This window comes from Hetaerina americana, unplaced genomic scaffold, assembly GCF_022747635.1.
Source record: "Hetaerina americana unplaced genomic scaffold, ioHetAmer1.1.p SCAF_3, whole genome shotgun sequence".
In the NCBI taxonomy this organism is placed as follows: domain Eukaryota; kingdom Metazoa; phylum Arthropoda; class Insecta; order Odonata; family Calopterygidae; genus Hetaerina; species Hetaerina americana.
This window is the reverse complement of record NW_027286874.1, coordinates 49,475,366-49,481,365: the sequence shown is the minus strand read 5'-3', so window position 1 is coordinate 49,481,365 and position 6,000 is coordinate 49,475,366.

Sequence of the window (6,000 nt, the reverse complement as noted above, 5' to 3'; positions counted from 1 at the left end):
CTTGTTCGATATTTCATTAAAATTTCATATTCGAAATATGCATGAAACTTCATCAAGTGCGCACTCATTCTACCAAACGATGAAGCATAGCCACATTTCCTTTAGATACGGGAATAGCCTATAAGAGGAAGATTAATTTCCTGGCGTATTTTGAAATCCCAGTCATATGATTGCGCTTCAAGAGCACCTAAAAAATATACTTAAGATCTTTTCAGGCTATTTTAAGCTGGAGATGAAGTATTTCGGTATTTTTAATGCAGTGTGTCGCAAGTGGGTTGTTTACTTTTCAACCGTTTCTCGATGCAGTAAGTTTTTCTTGAAATTATTTTGATGGCTATAATTAAAAAAAAGAAAATGATAGCTTTTTACGTTTATATCTTTCTACGTTCAATCAACATGTGAAAACCTTCCTCATAATCTTTATGCTGGTTGTATTTTGATAAAGTTTCGGTGCGCCCGCCTTAAACTGCGTTTAATGCGAACGTCCTGATATGTTCATTCATAGACAACTAACGGACAGAAGACAGTATATATTGATAACTCCTTGGAACTATATCTACGGAGTCATTTTTGGATTTCTATTAATTTTTCCGAGTTACCTCTTTTATAATTTTGACGTAAAATAATTATTTTTATCTGCAATATCATAACATAACCCGTAAATAATATTCCCATTCCTAAATTTTATATAACAAAATTTTATTCATAAAAAATACTCCATTAACCTTATTAAATGAATTTAGGAAGCATGTCTCGATATTTTGAATGAAAAGAGGTAAACCATTTGAACATTATGCCTCATACCCTACAGTACTTACTAGAGTGACGCGGTCATAATGCGTATATCATTAGGATCTTCTGATTACGGAACTTTCAGGCATTGCGAAGATGGACGGTAAAAGTTCACTTAATTAGAAAATGTAGCTCCGTCTTATCATATTACTCTGCATACATCGTTACAACAAACATTTGCCATCCAAAGTCGGTGTCTCATCACAATTATATTACATTTGTTGCTATAACCTATCTTAGGTGTAAATAGTATCACTGGAAGACAAAAATTAATGCTACAGAAGTTTTGCTTTCATTCTGTTATTTCATTCTGTTACCCCCCCTCACTTAAATCCAAAAACGGTTTTAATTGGTGAAAGCACATACCCGAGGCTTCAAGGAATATATCTAACATAACTACGCTGTAATAGCAATAGTTGGACGCTGGACCCTTTCCTAACCGCCGAGTCTAAATAATTTTTGCTCTCCTACCACACCCATTACCAAGAATATATAGCAATTGAATAGACATTCTCGTATTGCGATACATTTACCGGTTTTTGCGAAATATATTGTTAGAAAAGCAGCCGTTAGTAGACTATATTCTCGGATAATTAATTACGAGTGGCTTAGATAAAAGAAAAAAATCAAATAATTGTCACTGATCGAAAAAACTCAATTTCTCAAACGCACCTTTGGAAAATCTTTTTTTAAATACCCACGCATTGACTTTTGAAAGGGTGGGCTTTTAAACTTTTTTAAAGGTGGGATATCATTTAAAAAATTACGCTCCCGAGGTTCCCAATTTTCACGTCGGAAGACCATGGCGCTTCCGAACGCACGAGAATACCTCATGTTCCCACTTTTTATCGGCGTTTTAATTCGCTCATTTTTTGCAGTGGTCGGAAGTTGGAGCTTAGGTCACCGTCTGTAATCTCCGAGAAGAAACCTTGAATCTTAGCCCTCTTTTCGTGGAATATATATTTATATCCCCATTCCACGAATACGCATAAAAAATGCGACACATGTATCAGGTCGGCACCCACTAAATAAGAAAATGGGGCCCCCTGCTGAACTAATTTTGGCCGGCATGGATTGCGACCAACCCCTTTCTTCCCCCCCCTCCGTCACCCGGACGGTTTTATTAACTTTTTCCCTATTCCATACCCCTCATCCAGATCTGGAAGATGGGGAACTCTCAGCTTCTCGATTCACCTGATTCCACTTGATTCCCTTCAATATGGATTATTTTTTATTTTCTGGTGCCTCCTTTTACTCCGGAGAGTTAAAACTTACCCGACACACACTTACCTTCGTATTACTTACCTTTTTCACCATTGCATACGATCCGAATTCCCCACCGCATCAGCTGCCGAGGCAATATCCTACCCCGAGCCTCCGTCAGGTGACGCATTAGCTCACGGGCCTCGGTGGCGCGGCGTGGCGGAGGTTCTCAAAGCGTCGCGGCGGTGTGAAATGTGGTTGAGATACGTGGATGACGACAGTAATAATGTGGACCAGGAGAGCGGGTGCAGAGTGAGAAGGGGGAGAAGGGCGTGTGGGAGAGAGATAGAGGGGGCAGAGGAAGAGGAGAGGAAAAGTGGAAGGGGATGGGACTTATGGGCGCGGTGGAAACATCTTGGGAGGTTTATTTTGAGCGCACAGCCCACCTCCCTCTCGCCCCTCCTCTCTCCCCTCCCTCCATTGGGTCCACCAAGCTGGCAAAGCCATGGCGGTGCAGGATCGCGAACGCAAGACTACATTTTCCTGGGTGTTCGCCAGGTCAGCTTATCCCTCTCCCTCCTCATCTCCCCCTCTCCTCGTCTATCTCCGTCGGAGAGATCTCTCTTCTTCCACACCAACCTCTGTTTTCCCCCCTCACGATTTTATTCTCCGTCCCTTATTCCTCAACACTCTTTCGAGTCTTTTCCATTGCTCCAATTCCACTCGTCTACTTTCTTGTCTCCTGTCTCTTCCTTCCCGTCCATATAATTTGTGCTTTCGTCCTTCTTTCCCCCTTGTGACACCGTCTATAGGAATCGCCTCCTTCTGTTTTGGTCATAAGAGGCATTGGATGCAAAGACGTCTTGCTTGAATATGATTTTATTTCGTTTCCTTAAGTTAAGGCTTTAAACATTGGTTTTCCTTTGAGAAAATTACTTTAATATACTAGTATTAGTATAGAAATATCATGTACGGAAACAAAACTGGAAGATTTTTTTACGAGTGCTATTTATAGATTTTAGCTTCCATTTCCCTGTGTCAAATGGTATAGAAATCAATGGCCTCACTAACGAATAACATTAGAGTTGAGAAATAATATTTCCTGTGGGGTTATTGTTTCCCTTCGTGATTTCCAAAATAATAAATATGTATTATTGAATCTGGAACTTATGAGGCATTATTGAGAATTTTTCAACCACATGAGGCCGTTTCATCATGTCACGGCAGAAATTCATTCATTAGCATTGATCTGTTTTCAATTCGCATATTTCGCATGAATAGGGCATGTGCTTTTATTAATTTATTTCTGAGTACCCATAAAACTTAGAAAATTCTCTCTTGCAATTCAACGTACTTGTATTATTTTTGCAATATTAATGTTGGTCTCGAATTTACTTTCTGATATAAATGTGTTTTTCTGTTGATCACGGGTGAAATTTCAGCAGCGAACCGGAATAAACATCTTTCCTACTTTATATATACGTCATTTGATGAGATTTGAAAGAAATTGATGGTCATCCAATACTCTGAGTTAAGGAATTTTAATTATGTCACTTTCGGAATAATTTTTGCTTATTGTTCTCTTGTGGGTCATCCAATACTCTGAGTTAAGGAATTTTAATTATGTCACTTTCGGAATAATTTTTGCTTATTGTTCTCTTGTGAAATCAATTTAGGATCTATGCCAATTAATTGTGGTGTGTCCCACTTTTCTTTCAGTAGTAGTTGTATGCGCAGTTATATAGGAATTGTTTTTTCACCATCATAGCTATAAGTCATAATTTTCCGTGATCAATTGAATATTAAGAAATAAAAAGTCCGTGGATCACTATGTACTTACATTCTTTATTACGTGATTCATTTTTGTATCTTGCGTACTCGCATATTTAATATGCACCCTGAAGGAATAAGCGCTGGATGTGTTTAAGCTAAGAAACACTTCTATATCTTTGGGTATTTTTATCTTGCTGCTTTGATTCATTCCCGGTTGTTTGAACTAATCGGCATCCTAGCTGGCCGCCGCCTCAACTTTTCTACCCTGTGCTTTGCAGCAGACATCAATAGTTTCGAATGGCTAAGGTCGAAGGGCCAAAGGTCATCTCTTCCATCCAAAGCTTTATTTTTCTTTAATTCCAAGTGAATACACGAGCGAGGTTTTTTTTTTAATTTCCGAACCTCTGTCGCAGTCTTTAGTGCCCCTAATTCCATTACGAGGCCTGTTTCGACGCTAAAAACGGAGGCATTTTCTTGAAATATATTTTCGGCGTGACCACGAAAATGTACTCAAATGCTAATAAGATCTGATGAACGGGTAATAATAATCTTTGAGCGTAGTTTATTTAGTGTGCGCGGAAAACGTACAGGGCAAAGAATGAGATCGGAAGAGGCAATAGTGCATTTAATTCTAAAAAATGTCGGTCTCATTAATTACATAGACTGTTTCTAAGGTTCGGTACTATTTGAATATCCACCGAGCTAAAATAGTCGAAATAGGCTGGTTTATCTTTACTCGAGCATTCTTCAGTAAGTGGTCTATTTGTTTCATATTGAAAAAACTGTCAACTAAATCGTTCGGTTGTTCCCATTATTATTTGAATAATATATGCATCTAAATTAGAGGCAGTTAATATTTCGATATTTTTAGGATAATACTTTCTATAGACGATTTTGCTTTAAATCATCTATAAAAGTTTAAAGTACGGATACCACACCGACAAATGTATTTATGAGACTGTAAATGAGTGCTACTTTCGTTTTGGTAGGTTTATCAAATTTTACCACTCACTTTAACTCAATTAATCGCTGATAATCCTTGTATTGTTAGCAACCATACATTTCTCGTCAAATATTTCCAACATAATGAGCATTTAAAAACTTTCAAGCTATTTTAATAAATTTTGTATGAGGGTATCATGTGAATGAGATGAAATGTATATTTTCAAATGTTAATGTTTATTTAGAATTATATTGGAGTGTTTTACATTGATTTTGATGGTATTTGTTGTGTTACCTTCAAAGATTTTTCGCTGAATGCATACGAGTACCTGCCTAAACTAACACCCCCACATCTTCTTTTCACAACCGTCCATTTGCATGATTTTAATTATTACCTGTATATGATGCGTTTCTCGGTAATGCTGAAAATAATGAGCAAAAGCGTATTTTTTATTTGAATGTATTATGATAATATTTAGCATCATCCAAATATAAAGAAATGTACTGATATTGATTTTTATGGACGTTTTTCTTCGTTTTTGTTATTTAAGGCATGGTATTTTATAAATAGATTAGGAATATAGCTTGTTCCTGTCATGAGAAATGATATTTACCAGGTCACGTATATTTGGGTGTCCAATTTATAAGACTAGATTTTGAGTGTAAAGAAAAACATTTCTCGTCCTTCAATTTAACAGAAGATAAAACATGCTGTCATTAGTCGAATATGCCAATTCGGGAATGTTTGACTCTAAAAATATATTCCAAAGAAACTGCGGGAGATGCCGCAACAGTAACTTTTAACGGAGTCATCCGCTAATGTGCATTTCAATGCAACTATTTCAGAGCGTAAAAATCATCTAGTTCCTTTAAAAGCCCCAAAATTTCGGAGTTTAAGAGGACGCCTCGGTAGCTTAAGTGGCTAAAGCACTCGACCGGATATTGAGGGATCTGGGTTCGAGTCCCAGTCAAGGCGAATGATTTTTACGCTCTGAAATAGTTGCATCTAAAAATATAGTTTCAGGTCAATCTTGAACAGTTAGACTTTCGGCTAGGTTTTGAAAACATTGACATGAAAATAAGGCTTCGGTGTACTCAGCTTTATCATAAGCATCTCTGTTTTAGTATTCCTTTCCCAAGATAATAGTCTACTTCAAGACAGTATATTTGATATTCTATGCATTAATACAGTATATTTACTTTTGAGGCCTCAGATACCCTGTAAATATTTTGTGCACATCCTCTTTAAATCCGATATTTTTACGTTTAAATTTCATCAATAATTCATTG